This window comes from Plectrocnemia conspersa, unplaced genomic scaffold (assembly GCF_051122295.1).
Source record: "Plectrocnemia conspersa isolate PC_06_02 unplaced genomic scaffold, ASM5112229v1 ptg000006l, whole genome shotgun sequence".
Taxonomy (NCBI): domain Eukaryota; kingdom Metazoa; phylum Arthropoda; class Insecta; order Trichoptera; family Polycentropodidae; genus Plectrocnemia; species Plectrocnemia conspersa.
The window spans coordinates 14,886,093-14,902,370 of NW_028277170.1; the positions used below are offsets into that span (position 1 = coordinate 14,886,093).

At 26.5% G+C, this 16,278-nt stretch overlaps 1 protein-coding gene and 1 long non-coding RNA gene across 2 annotated transcripts in view; one reads left to right on the forward strand and one right to left on the reverse strand.

The window, feature by feature from the left end:
• bma (SCY1-like protein bma) overlaps positions 1–16,278 on the reverse strand; it is a 229,393-nt gene that overhangs the window by 76,794 nt on the left and 136,321 nt on the right. The window lies entirely within an intron of this gene.
• Positions 144–3,998, forward strand: LOC148234328 (uncharacterized). The gene is made up of 3 exons (XR_015809941.1): positions 144–2,379; positions 2,448–2,491; positions 2,573–3,998. It is a non-coding gene; the product is annotated as an uncharacterized LOC148234328 (long non-coding RNA).

Consider the following 16,278-nt stretch of genomic DNA (forward strand, 5'->3'; position numbering starts at 1 on the left):
ATATTTTTTATCTAATCGAATAACTATTTATGTGTAATTGTTATCAACAATATATGTATATATATATATATATATATATATATATATATATTGTATATACATACACATATAATTTATTCATTAAAACATTAATATTATACTAGCTGTCGGTACCTCACTATCGTGAGGTACCGATAGCTAGCGAGTGTGCGAATACCGGACCCTCAACTTTTTGGGTTTTAAATATAATTTTTGCTTCGTTCTGATTTTTTTAAATATTTTTTAAAATTTAATGGTTCAAATTGGACATTACTATTTAGGATTTTCAATGATAGACAAAATAGTTCAATCTATAAAAAACTACTTAACATTTTCAATTCATTTGAAAATAGGTTTACAACTTGACTAAATATTTCCAGAAGAAAACATTTTATATTATTTATTAGATTTACAACGTTAGATTTTATCGTTATATTGAAACTTAGATATTTAATGATAAATCTAAATATTGTATATCATTTATGAATAGGTTTAAAACTTGGCTAGATAATAATAAATTAAAAATTGTACTATGAAATTTCAATACAGCGAAGCTCACGGAACCAATGAATAAATTTTGGTATACTGAAAATTCGTTATATTGAATGTAAGGAAGATGATATATTTTATTTTTAATTATCACATTACTACAACATCGAAATAACTTCTTATAAGGTTGACAGATAGTTTTTTGCCCATTTTTAAGGATACCGTATGAAACAATAAAATTTGTGAAAAAAATGTTTTATAAAAAAAGTTTGAGGGTCAGCGAAACACCTGTAATGTCGCTTTTGAACACATCTGTCACACACCACGTCAAGAACGAACTGAATTTGGAGAAATATTGTGTAAAGTTGCAACGTCATTCTTAAATTCGGATCAAAATATTTCGTTACACTGAGATCAGTCTTCGTTATAATGAAAACATTTTGTATGCAAGTTTTTCGGGGACAAATTAAAGATTCGTTATACTGGGAATTTTGTTATTTCGGTATTCGTTACAAAGAGATTTCGTTGTAATATTTTTTAAAATAGGTTTGTAACTTTACTAAATATTATTGAAACAAAAAATATCAAAATGTTTTCAACATAAAAAATAATATTAAAACGTAACATTTTGTATCATTTAAAAGTAGGTTTACAGTTTAATAAATAAAATTAATAATAAATAGCATCGGTTACACATCCGCTCAAAAATATTACTGATATGAAAAAATATTTTGTTACACCTTACTAACGCTACAACACAATCGATCATATATAGTTAGTGCAATGTGAGTGATTATAAGTCATTGATTGTGTTTTAGGGTATTTTATGTGTTTGAGTGCCAGTTTTAACGCTGCATAACACAATTATATCATAAATTTAAATTTTCGTAATAAAAAAGTTTTTTGGTGACATCATAAGTTACTTTATAATTTAAAAAAAATATTTCTATGTTTTATGTGTAAATATAAAAGTCAGTTTTTAATTACATTTGTGCGTTTTAAAAATATTAATAATTTTGAAACCTTTGTCTTTTTTGATTAAAAAATATTTTGATTTACATCTTTTTTAAAGTAAATGTTTTTCTGCGCAGCATTATATATTTTAATAATTAATGAGTGTAAAAAGTTTTCACTATATTTAAAATTAATAATGAACTAATGATATTTAAAATCTATAATAAATGATTAATATTTAAAATCCATAATAAAATAAAAAATATTTTTAATGTTGAAAAAAATTAAAGTTGAAATTTTATTCTGAAACTTTTAATTTAAAAAATATTTAAATTAGTGTTATACATTTTTGTGTAGTTTAGTTACAAAGGCGTCAGTAAGATGGATTTTTGCAATACTGTGCGCTTAGTAGTTGGTTGGTAATGAATAGTACTTATTTTGAAACTTTGCCCCTTTTTGTTTAAAATACTTTTTAAAGCAAAGTTTTAAAAATTCTCTAAAAACTAAAACTTTAAATTGCCAACGTTCGCCAAAATTTAGGTACATATTTTTTCTGTATAGAGAAGCTAATACATATCCACATTATTTATATTATATTTTAAATCTATAAACTAAAAAAATATTTTAAAAAACATTTTTTTTTGTATTTGATGATTTTTATACATATTTTAATAAATTTTATACAATTTAAATCGTTAAAATAAATTTCGCTCGTTAAAATCAATTTCGCTCGTTAAAATCAATTTAGTTCGTTCTCAAGCGCGGGACTTCCCAAATTTGCTTTGACAGTTCTTCTGTCAGATCTGGCAAGAAATATGTTATAATCGCGGGATTTTTGTTACAAAGTGACAATTGAAGATGATTCAAGTGATGCAGCATTTGAAATTATAGACAAAACTATAAATTGCGGGTGTGCCAGTAAGTGTTTAGTTATAAATGAATAATATAACACGGTTATTCTAACAAAATTACTATTGACTTTCCAGGATCTAATATTAAAAGACAAACAGCGGTGATTTGGCAATTAAAGGTATACATACCGAAGTTAATTAAACATATTACAATGCTAGTAATAATAAAAAATATATGACATATTGTGACAATTTTGTAGAAGATGAAAAGATGCCAATCTACGTGTTTAATCCTCTACAGTACATCCATCAATTGTGTTCTTTGGTTGTCGTTTAAATTTAATTTATGGATTATATTAGTAGTAATAATGTGTTCAATGTTTACTCTTGATAGGAGTCTTATTGTTTTTTAATTATTTTTCAGAAGCAATGATGGAACAATTTGATGACCTATATGGCTACAACGTAGAATTGGTATATATAAACAAAGAGTTAATCTTCTCGTGTTGAAGTCACTGTCAGCAAGTATTATCTTTTTATAAAGAACATACTACATAAGTTTGATGTAACTGAATATCTTAAATTTGGCTATTCAGAAAGAGGAATGATGGCACAGAACAAAAATTGTACATATTTTGCCACATCGGAATTAAAAATAACCCACTATTAGATATTTTGGCTATCGATTATTCCAGGTATGCAATCACATATTTATAATCATTGTAAAATATCGTTTATTAGATAACATCCAAGAAACTACACATTTATAAGCTGTCCGACAGCGCCGATTTGATCGACATTAACTTTCAATCCTCACATACTAAGGATATATTACACGTTCATGTTTAAAACATAACTGGTTAATTTAAAATTCTTAAATTCTAACGTATATGTGTATTAAATCGGAAAGCAATGATAATGTTTATGTAATATAAAAGAAAAACTCACTTTTCGGCCTCGGAGCCCGGCGACGGGATTTCAAAATTTGAAGATTTCATTACAAAGATTGTTTTATGATTGTTTATCTAATTTAATCAATGTATTCTTCCTTTCCTAAACACATTATGAATATATTTAATTTTCATAGTTATAACACACCTAGTTAATTTGCAATCCGATTATTTATAAAAGCAAAAACTCACTTTTAGGCCTCGGAGCCCGTCGCCGGGAATTCAAAATTTGAAAATTTCATTACGAAGATTATTTTATGATTGTTTATCTAGTTTAATCAATGTATTCTTCTAATCCTCAACGCATTATGTATATATTTAATTTTTATTCAGTCAAATGACGAATTAATGAAAATTATTGTCGCGTAGCAAAATTTTATTATTAAATAAAAGCGTTGTCACGGTACTGTCTATTTGAATTCGAATGCTTATTTTTCATTGGTCGACGCTATTTGAATATTTGAATGCTTATTTTTGATTGGTCGAAACAACAGAACGCATTACCGGCGGCTCGAAAATCAATCGGAACAAATTCAATTTTAATTTTTATTATTATTTATTATTATAATTAAATATATTTCCTTTGTTTACGTGTATTGTTACACACCGTTAATACAAAGCGATACGATTTACAGAGTAGATAATTGAACGGAGAATGTTTCGTTTAAAGTTATGCGCGTCCGGAAGCGACGGCGGAAGCGGATTAGAACAATTATATATAAGATTTTCTATGAAATTTAATATTGACTGTCGTCACTAAAAATATTATAAAATGCTTTTATGATTTAATTTAAATCCTATTAAATATTTTTTTAAACAATAGACTTAGAAGTTAAAAGATTAAAAATGTATAAGTGAATTTAAATTATGAAAGAACTATAGCAGGTTTTGAACTTTAGCACAAACATTTTAGAGGCTTACATGCCAAAGATTTTTTATGAAGGTTTAAAGATAATTAAAATAATTAATTAAATAAATATTTACGTGTTATTGCATATAATTATAATATGAGTTAAACATTTTAAAATGAATTTGTTTTTGATCTAATAGTCTTTGTCGTTTTAATGTATATTTTACTAATATATAGAATAAAGCTAAAAGTGCAAGTTTCTGTCGCTTACATTGCAATCGCCCAATTTGAAAAATCCGTTTGATTCATCTGACTATCGCCATCCGGCTCCTTAATACGCTGGCATTCCACATTGATTTATTTATTATCTGGTCCTGTTCGTATCAATTAATTTTATTATTTTATAATTTTTTTTTTACTACGTAAATAAATAAAATGTCTAGATGTTTAAAAGTTAAAATTTGTTAAAGATATGTATTGCATTGATACAATTGTAATAGACAATAAACTTAAATTGCTTGAATCACTAATGCATTACTCTGCCAACCACAAGTTGTAAATTCTGAATGTAACTGTCAGATCCAAATGTGCATTCAAGCTCTATCCTCGGACCACTTCCTTGTATTTTACATTGGACGATGAGATCGAAGTCTTTGACTATGCGAGAGCCGATTGTTAGGGTTTCAAGAGTAAAGTCGAGTCCATTCTAGTGGTTAGACGACAGATTTATACGCCAACTAAACCAACTGGCAAATTTCTTCATTATTTAAAAACCATAATCGGGTATCTATAAATATATGCTTAAAAATATAACAATATATAATTTATATTTTGAGTAATAAAATTATTAACAAACAACACATCACTTGAAAATCATTCGACAACACATCAAGTTTAACTAATTTTAATATTAAAAAGAGTACGAGACTTTTGATGTTTGATATAGAAAAAGCTTTCTACACAGTACGGTTTAAATCATAAACTATACAAAAATAAAACCTCGACTATCTGACATGCTTAATACCTGAAAAAGAAAAGCTATGTTGTATCACTGAATAATGAACACTCGAATCCACGTAAAATTACAGCTGGAGTTCCTCAGAGATGATTGGTCGGGCCGTTCCTCTTTATCTTGTATACGAACGATATTCCAAAAATAAAAAATACGTGTTTATTTATGTATATTGAAGGTTTTAAATAAAATACAAAATCTTTTGAAACCTTAAATAAATATTTTGAGAAGTGGAAAATTATAATAAAACGAATCAAAACAGAAACAGTTATTTTCACAAAACGTGGACAAACTTTACCACCAGCTCTCTTCAATAAAAGGCAATAAAGTCAAAGGGAAAACAATCGTTAAATAACTGAACTTACACATAGACTCTAAGCGTTAATTTTATAAACATATTTTGAATAAAAAGCGCGCAAACTTTAAAAAATAAAATTTTAATCTATAAACAATTAATTAGACACGTTTTATCATATGCCTATCCAGTGTAAAGTAACACAAGTCATATTATGTTTTCTAAATTACAAGCCATTCAAAAGAAAACTATAAAAATAATATATAATACACCTTTTTAAGCTAAATAAAACTTTTTTTATTTTAGCCTTAAAATACCAACAATTAAAGAACACCGTCACTTTCATATCAGAAAATAATATAAAAATATCTCATGAAACCACATTAACCCATCAGTGACAATGATAAAAACAATATAAGCACAAAATACCAAATAACATATTTCTGTAGAGGCTAAAGACAATATCAATAATTCCAGTTCTCCAATAATATGTACTCAAATTATCAGTAAATTTATTGGGCGTTTCCTGTATTAAAATTTAAAAGGTTTTTGTATTTGTACCTTAAATTTTAATCACAAGCGATTTGTTTTATGTTCTCATTTTTTTATTGAATTTAGATAATAACTAATTATAAATATAAAAATGGTTATAAATCAGTAACATGTATATTATATAGTAGAATTGTTAAATATAATTTCTTATTGACGTTTGTTAAACGACAAGTCAAATTTTCGCTTGTGGTACTAAAACGAACCTTCGTGAGTATGTTCGAAACTTTGCTACTTAACTGAAGCAATCTAGTCCAGTATAAAGTTTGTTAACATATTATAACCGCATCTAGTTTATAACGGTTTAATTCTACATAATATGTGGAAGTTTTATGAATGCATTAAAGGAAGCGCATAGTTATAGTGTAAATCACTATTTAATTATATATATTCAATCAAAATAGAGTCTATAACATATTCTAACAAAAAATATATTTTATTAGGGATATTAGCTCATACCTAAAAGATTGAAGCAATGCTGTTTCGGTCATTACCGTTCATTAAAATTTCAGCTGGAGTCCCCCAGAGTAGTTTGCTCGGGCCGTTCTTCTTCTTTTCCATTATATATTCTAATATCATTCCTATTTTATAAAATATTCTCTTATTGATATACGTTAATGACACAGCTGTTTCAAACCAATTTAAATTAAGTGTAAAAATTTTTTACAGAACTTGCATAAATATTGTAATAATTTAAACTTTAAATAAACCAAGAGAAAAAAATTGAATTAATCATCAATCACAACACAATTAAGCATCAAATATCTTGGTATATAATATATCAGAACTCTAAGCTTCAATTCACTAAATATGCCAGAGGAGTTGCTGCCATTGCGGATCTAATATGATATTTAACAGAAAAACGCTTTTTATTATATTAACAACTGACATGACTGGTAATAATAACACTAATAAATAAGTTGTCATTAAAATAGAGCGATAAAAATATTATATATCACATTTTAATGCTAATATTATACAAACAATTTAAGAGCATTATAATATTTACTGTATATGTTTATAATTAATTTTATTATTAATATTTTACGTACTTCATTTACATTTGGATTAAATTAATAAAGAGTGTAAAAATCAAACTGTAAATAAAGTTCCAGTATCGCGCTTATTAGATCGTTCAACAGTAGTAATTCACGAGAAGTTGTTAACTTTTTTAACGTGCCAATAAACGGTTCTATTGAGCATTAACTGCGAACAGTGAAGATTTTACCATCGCCTTCAACGATTTAAATCATCGCATGATGATCGATTTACAGTTTAAGCAATAAAAACAGGTACTCTGCATTAAGTAAATCAAAATAATTTGAAAAAGTAAATACTACCTGTTAAGCGCACATTTTATCACAATAATATACATAAATTATGCACGGAATATATATTTTAATATTATATTAAATCTAGATAAGCTACTTTAAGTAATAAGTAGTATTATAATATTCAAGCTTGCCATAATTATTAGGCACCCCAATAAATATGTTATATCTTAAGAAATCGTGAAAATATAAATTAAAAACTGTTTATTGTTGTTTAAAGTGCTAATTGCAGCTGCAACATTTCGATATAAGTTTGATACTTAACCTTTGGATTACCACTGTATTTTCAACCATTTTTGCCGTACAATATACATTTGTCATCTTCAGTTGTCAACTCAGCAAAGGCAACTCAGCTTCAAGATAAAGAAACTATTGAGATTTGCGGATATTTGCTTCTACTTGTTTTCTTTGCTAAAATCATGTGGAATTCATACACCTTGTATTCAAACATTCCCATTCGTCTTAGTGTGTCTATGCACTGTTGAATCGGATATAGTTTCTCAGCCAACTGATGGGTAGTTTGATTAGGGTTTGCATCCATTTATTCATGATCGTTTATGTTTGCTTGTCTCCCACATTTAGGACTAATCTTGCTATCGTTTTTCTGTTTGAATTTGTTTATTAACTATTTTTGACAGTAAATGATACCTTATGAAGCACCTACCACTTAAAAAATGTTTTGCTGATATTTTTTAATGAATTATTATTAAATGCAATTTCGTGTAAATTGCTTACTTGGTAAAAAAATTAATTATTATGGCTGAATTAGTATAGTAACTACTCACGATTATCTTAAATAACTTTATGGCAAAAAAGTGCGTAAAAGTTGTAAAGGTCATTAATTGTTTTGATATTTACGTGACTAACATGGGATTTATTTATATATTTTTATTTCAATTATTACACATTTATTATTTATTCTACTTATTTTGAAAGTACAATTATATAAATTTCAGTTGTACTAGTTACGTGAGTCCCCTAAAATAAGCATTATTTTAATCTCCGCTTCTGCCTCGTCGTTTTCAAATATCAAAGTTATGGTATTTTATTTTTTAATACCGGTAGTATCAAATGTCGATCTTTTTCCTAATACCGGTATCACCGGTAACGATAATATTTGCAGTTGTTGACAGAAATCGAATGCAATGAGCGTCCCCTTGTATCGAAATTGACTTACGATAAAATCAAAGAACTTTATTAGAAAGTTTTATCTTATCCACTTTGCTCGTTACAACTACCATTGATTTTAATCGATGCAACAGTTCCTAGACGGCAAAAAAATAAAAAATATTTTGTATAAGTCTCCAAAATTTCATGCTTATGAAGTTATAAAAATGACAGTGATATGAGAAAAGTAATATATATATATATATATATTTAGAATAAAAGTATATTTCAAAGCAATAAAATAAAAATAAACATTTATTAAAAAAATATTAAGACATACCTAATATTTGAATACGGCGTTTACTTATACATTTATTTTTGTAGCATCTAGGATCACTACAAGTTTATAATAAAAGAACAGTGTATAAATAATGGTTCAAATTATGTAGTATAAATATATTATTTTATATATAATATAAAAGCATTCTTAGTCATATTACTTGTTGAAGCATTTTCTCGGAACGCGTCTACATTTTGGTGCTAATGGTGCATGGCGTTAATTCTTCATTTACTTCGTTGCAATCTTAGCATAAAATACTAAAAGGAGTCTGCGTTCTAAGAAATCCTACTCTTATTTATTAGCTATATTATTTTAAGGAAAATTATTCAAATTTAAATTAAAATTTTATTTTTAACAGTGTTTTAAGTAAACATTATTTATGTTAAAAACACAAGCTTTTAAATTTAAATGTGTTTTTAATACTTAAAACTCAACGCAAATAATACTTTAATTCGACAGAATGGACGTTTCAGATTTTCAGAAATTTACCGTTTCACATTTCCAATAAAGGTTTAAGAGATAGTAAACTATTGTGAATATCTATGAACATTTGCTACAAAAGAAATAATTATAATGCAAACATTGTATATTTTAATACGGCAAATTAGTAAAACCTCTTAAATATTTAAAAAAAAATTGTAGACGATAAATAAAACACGTATTTTTGTATTAATCTATTGACATTGAATATTATACTCAAATTAACTTTATTTTATATTTTTCTAATATATTGTAAAGTTTTACATTGCCAAATATGTTAATAAAAATAGTTTGAAGAACAGATTTTTATCCATTTTAAAAAAAAATAGATAGTAAGTAATATAAAAAAATATAAAATCACTAGCTTTGAATGAATATGTATGGAAAATGTCGGAATCAAAGCAAAAGTTCGAGAAAAAGCACCACCCGAGGCTGTAGCAGTGTGAGCTATGAGTCTATTTAATGATATTGCAATGTCATACTCGCATCCAAATCCCATCTCTAGTTAATCTCTCAAAAATAATAATATTTTACTCAGGATTCAGTGATAGACAGAAGTGAGTCCAATATAAGTAATTAAATAATTTAATCATTTTATAATACATTTTAATAATAAAAAATATAAAAATTCATACGTGTATTTTGTATTAATTTTTTATATAAATATTTTTGAGTTTTGGAACGAATCATGTGAAGTTTCCATTATTTTTTATGGGGAAATTTATTTTTATATACGAGTGTCTTGATACGATTACGTTTCTGGAACAAATTATGCTCTTAAACCGTGATTGAATTGTAGTGTAAACGTTGTTTTTTTATCAACAAAATAATTGTAGTGGTAGATACTGTCGATAATAATGTTGAAAAGTTTTATTAAATATTGTATTATATAATATACGGATCTCAATGAATTTGCTCTACATCAAATGTGCATTTTCACTAATGTTTCATATTTTTTTAATAAAGATTCATTAAGCATTTAATATATAATATGTGTATTGGAAATTTAGTTGAATATTTTGAGTCAAAAATATATATTAAGCTTATGCATATATAATATACTATTTTTTCTACCAAACCGTTGAGATACCAAATCCACAAGGATTTCTATTTTTAGGTTTTTTAAACAGAAAGTAAAGTAATTATCTACAAAATAAATTAACTTAAAAATACCATTCCGTTATAATTTACGGGAGTTTTGCCCTTATAAAATTAGTCGTAATGGTAATGCGTAAAATATTTTTATAAAAATAACGATTCTTATATGAGTGCTTGTCGACTATTTGGCGCTCACTACTGATTACACAGTGTAAATCAATGCCCGAGCGTCATTTTGATTAAATCGCGGCTCAATAAGTTCAGAAAGACCGGTTCAACGCTAAATAAAAAGAAAACCAGGTGACCAAAGAGCAGGAGAAATAATGTGAATATCGCAGAAATTAACGAGTCTGTACAAGAAGATCCGGACTTGACTCGCAAGTGTTCTGCTGCTATAGCAGTACGAAGATTAACTTTATGTAGAATTTTGAATCTGGACTTGAAACTAAACCCATATAAGATCCAATTGGTGCAAGATTGGGCAACCTGCCATACATCTAATGTGACTATATCGGTGGTGAAGGAAATGTTTCCTAACGAACTGATATCGCGTACAAGACCTCCCTGGAGCCCAGATTTGACACATCTCTATTTATTTTTTATTTTGTTATTTCGAAATTGATGTTTATTCAAATAAAACAGCCACAATAACGAATAAATACCAACATCCAACGCGTTTTATAACCTAGGTGCCATTCGAGGAATGTCAGTGGATGGTGACCATTTAGATTCAATTGATTTAAGACATGATTTTCCCACTAGAATATTCAATAATTTTTTTTATTAAGGTGCAAAATCTTACATATTTGATTAGCTGAATGTGTAAAATTGATTGTAGTATTTAAGCATGGCTAACTTGTAAAACAATATTTTATTAGGAACTACAAAGGGCTGGTTTCAATAACCCGTCTCTCAGTGACTTTCAACTGCGAGCTTTAGAGTGTCCCATGTTTATAATTGTTTCTATAGTAGTCAGATTTGTAATAAAAAATAAATAAAAAAATATTTAATTGTTTGCAAATTAAAAAATAGATAAATGGTTTTATGGGAGCAAAACCACATTATTATGGTTGCCAATATTATATTTATTTGCTAGTATTTAATATTAATATTAAATATAGAAATAGTATAAGAATAATTTTTTAGCTTAATATATTGAAATATAGGATAATGCAACTATTGTTAATTAAAAAAATATTTTTTAGTTCTACAATTAAAGAAATACTGAAATATAATTAATATTAAAATAATGTGTTAAGTTTTAAAGCACCACAAATAAACTTTTCACCTAAATATACCAATCCAATTTACTTAAGAATACTATAAAACTAATTTGTAACATGATAATATAACAAGAATTTACTAGAGAGATGAGGGCTTTTATCATGGGCATTTCGTAATGCCACTAAATTATCCCCAAAAACACCTTTGTTTTCTGAAAGATGAAAATAATTAAAAGACGCTTATTTTCAAATGTTACAGGATAGCATATAACTGGAAACAAAATAACAGGCCAATGAATCAAGTACATAGGTATTGTATTTATTTTTATATTTATCGCACATTTTTAAGTATAAAATATTTGTATAAGATATTTTATATTTTTATATATAAATAAATAATATAATCTGAGCTTAGTAATATTACACATATTTGATTTTAATAAAAGTAATATAAATATATAACAAATTGAAATTCGTTTAAATGTGAAAATTATGCCGCGCACTCTGTGGCTTGGCCGGCTCAGACTTTTGATTCCCTCTTGTTTTAGAGGGAACATTGGTTATGACCCGTTTTCCCTCTTCAAGAGATGTATCAGAAATTTTCTTTGAATTCTCTTTAACAATAAGGAGTACTTCGTTTCAATTGAATTTCAGACAACAAAGCCATATTTAAGGACGCTACGAACTAGCGTATTGTATTGAACGCTATTCGTTCATAAATTATTAAAGTAACACACACTCAACATAACGAAGCCGAGATTCCTTAATGTCTTATCACAGGTGATTTTTGTGGACAGGAGTTTTCTGAGCACTGATTATTTCGGACATATATTTTTCTGGACAAAAACATATTTTTAATATTATATTAAAAAAAATTATGGTTAACATTTGGATCATTTAATTTTTAATCACAGAGTTCAATGTAGCAATTAACTTGAATTGAATATATCGAATCAATGTTTTTACGTAGTGAAAAAATGCTTTAAAAAATTTTCAAAATATCCGTTGTAGTTTTATAACAGTTTTAACTAATTGGAGTCTATTAAAACAGAAAATGTAATGTTAAATAAAGATTGATCAGGACTTTTTGGCGGCGGCCTTTTTGAAAATGAATGGAAAATTTCGGATTTGATCAACAAATAAAAATTGCTGTATACACAGATTCAATGCAGGCTTAATTTTTACCCTCTGATTTTTGCATTGTTACCCCACCGACAAAATCAATTCGAAATTTGCGCCAAAATTTATTTTTATTACATGTATTATAATGTATTGAATATGCGGAATACAATCTCGAGCGTGTCTTAATAACCTTTTTCGTTAATTCATATATTATTTTAGGTGGCATTTTTGTCTAAATCTGTTCGAAATGATCGTTTAATTTTTTTCTATTGTCTTCCCTAAATGCCTTGTGTTCATTACTACATAGTTTAACGTTACTTTTATAATATTTACTTATTATCATACGTTGTAAGAACTAATAATTTAAAAATATTCCTAACTAAACAAAATTTGTCTTTATGTGGTCATTCCCAAATCAATTGAAAACAGAATTTCCGCTTGTTGAAAAAATAATTTATGTAGAAATAATAATTGTTAACATCTGATAAGAAATTAGTTCCATAAAATAAAAATTATGTTTATGATTCTTAGACTGAGTTTTAGTCTGGTAAAATCACAATGCTTATTTATTAGTATGAATTGTTAGATGTTTCAACGGTAGTATAATAATAATAATAAATATATAAAAGTACCCCACGGTGAGAGAGCGTCAAGGAAATCGGAATAATAAGTGAGTTAAATTTACTCATACAGCCATGCGACTCCACTACCTGTTGCGGTGGGCGGTAAGGAGACTAAAGGTGGTGGTAAATGAAAGTTAAACCCCAGACTCTGAAAAAGAGGCTGCTGGATTTTCTTTACAATTTGAGCAAATGCAGCTTCAAAGCCCCGATAAAAGTATTATCATTGTACTTTTTATTTAATCATTTATTCCTTTGAATAATTATTAGATAATATAATTTTAAGTTATATTGTTGATATCAATTAATTAATATATATAAATAATTATGTAAAAAATACTACACTAGTATTAGTAAATCAATCAATAAATGAAAATTTAAATTTAGAATTTTCACCCATAAATAATACTTTTTAAATGGGTTAATTAAAATTAAAATTAAAATATATAGCTGAGATAAATGGTTTTTAAACCTTTTGCTGTCTCTTGGGAAATATATTACGACCTACGCCTCTCACGATTCAGACTTAACCTTTAGATTGAGTTTGTATATTTTTTTTAAATGAAATATCAGTTTCAAATTAAATATTGAGTCTTTAATTGAGAGCTAACACTATGTAAAAAAATGTTTGGCTACAGTTTCTTGAGAAAATATTTTAAAATCTCTGATTCAATTATCATTCTCTCAAATGCATAGCTTAGATGTAGGATGAAATTTAATAAAGGTAATAAAACATTTTTAATACTAAGAATTTCAAATTTTTGAGACAAATGTTTTGGTCTTCACTTGAAATGCTTTGCATTACAATTATGTAATACCCGTAAAACCAAGAAGTGTTTCTCTCACATTACAATAAGAGTTTTGAACTATTTTAAATTTCACCCATAGAAAATTAATCTGATTACGCGCATTTTAAAATAAAATTTACTTGATTGACGAGCAATGTCCTACAGAACGAGCAGTACGTACAGCGTCATATAATAGATGCTCCTTCTCATACTTGAGACCTTAATGCCCACTAATCAAAAAGCTTTACAGCAGTGAGCGCCAAGACATAAATACATTCGGGCGTGCTAGAGCCGAGTCACAAAAAGAAAGTCACACGCGTCGCATGAAAATACGATTGTGTGTTGTTTTTGTTTTTACCTGCGCTGCAATAACGGTTATTATCGGCAAACTGCAGCGTTTAAGTTTACTTCGTCGAGATAATGCAGAAGTCGATAACAATTTTACACGTATGATATATTATTTAAAAAATGTAATTAAAAACATTTCAAAAATAAAAAAAAAACATTTTTTTATATAGTGATACAAATTCCATAGTTAATTTAGATATAAATTCAGATATAAAGAAAATATATTTACATAGTAATGTCACAGTAACTGGTTGGCAATAAAGTGTGATTTTGTTAGATTCAAAGTGGAAGCTCTGACGTTCACTGCCTTATAACAAATTACTTTTTTATTTATTTAATTATGTGAATCTAATAAATGACGATTATTTGGTTCAGAGATTTTGTCATGAAAATAGTGCTGAAACCAGTTTAATCAGTTTTTTGATAAAAGCACTAAAAGTAAACAGTCATTCAACTCAAATATTAGACTAAAAAATTTGACGATGAAAATAAAATAATTGGTAAAGTTTCTAAATTTTAAAATGGGATTTAAACCTATAGCTATAATGAAACGTATGAAGTTTCAAAGGTCGAGACTATATAATCAATGAACTAATATAAACTAATTTATGTTTAAAATTGTTGAGTGTACTAATAAGCTTTTAGCTAAAATAATAATAATCTGCTAACCTATATAGCACAAAATGTATTATTGTATAAAGTATAGTCCATTTTTGAATTGTTCTTAGTTTTGGATCTTTAGAAAATAAAAAAGTCGCAAAATCATAAAAAATGTTAATATATTTTGAATTATTGTAATAAAAATTATGTTTGTAATAATCACATTTTTTTGTTATTATTGAATAAACACAAGCTACTTTATTTATAAAGTTGAACATGAAATCTTTACCGGTAAGCGGAAAATGTTGCATAATTTAATTATGATTGCAACAACAAATAGTTTCAAAATGTGTTTGATATAACGCTTAATTGTATAGGTTAAAACAGGCATATTACTTGGTTAATAATATAAATCACTAAATCTATTATTAAAAACAAAGTGACAAAGAGAATTTTAAATTATTTTTATTGTAGAAAAATATTTGTTAAAATATTAATGAAAATATCCTAAAAGCAATATAAATTGACCAAAAGCTTTATTTATTTATTATCCTTGAATTTTTTATTATTATTATAACATAAGTTTAATAAAAAAAATGTAATCTCATCTTTAATGTTAATGTGTAGCTTTAAAGTAGTATATTTAAAAAAATCATATTTGATGTTATTTTGTAATGCTTTTAATATATATAATATATACATATTCCTAGCAGATATTTTATTTATTTTACAAGGAATTATATTCATACATATTTAGAGTGTTTTTATTTATATCACATTATTTTATTATTATATATAAATTTACTTTAAAAAATTAAATTGTATTCTCAAGCACACTATTTTTTTTCTTAAAAATATTAAAATTGTGCTTATTTTATTTGCATGAAAAATTTTAAGTTATTCCTCATTTTTTATGAATTACTTTGATGCTGAATATTAATAACTTAATGTATTTTTAACCCAATGAATAATATAAAGTTAGTATAATTGTATTACCTAATCCTAACAATAAACTGTTAAATCTAAAATTGAGTGTATTCATCTAATATAATAGGGATAGATTTTTGTTTATATTAGATATAGTGTTTGATTTCAGCTCGTTTCTCGCAAATTACATTCATGAAAATCCTAATAATGTCAACTGTAAAGAACAAAGCCCTCTCGAGCTCTTTGGCGTGTTGAAAGCCGCGTTCCTCTTATGCCAAAACAAGGTATGAGGATCTTGGCCTTTGAGTCCATAACGGGTATTTAAG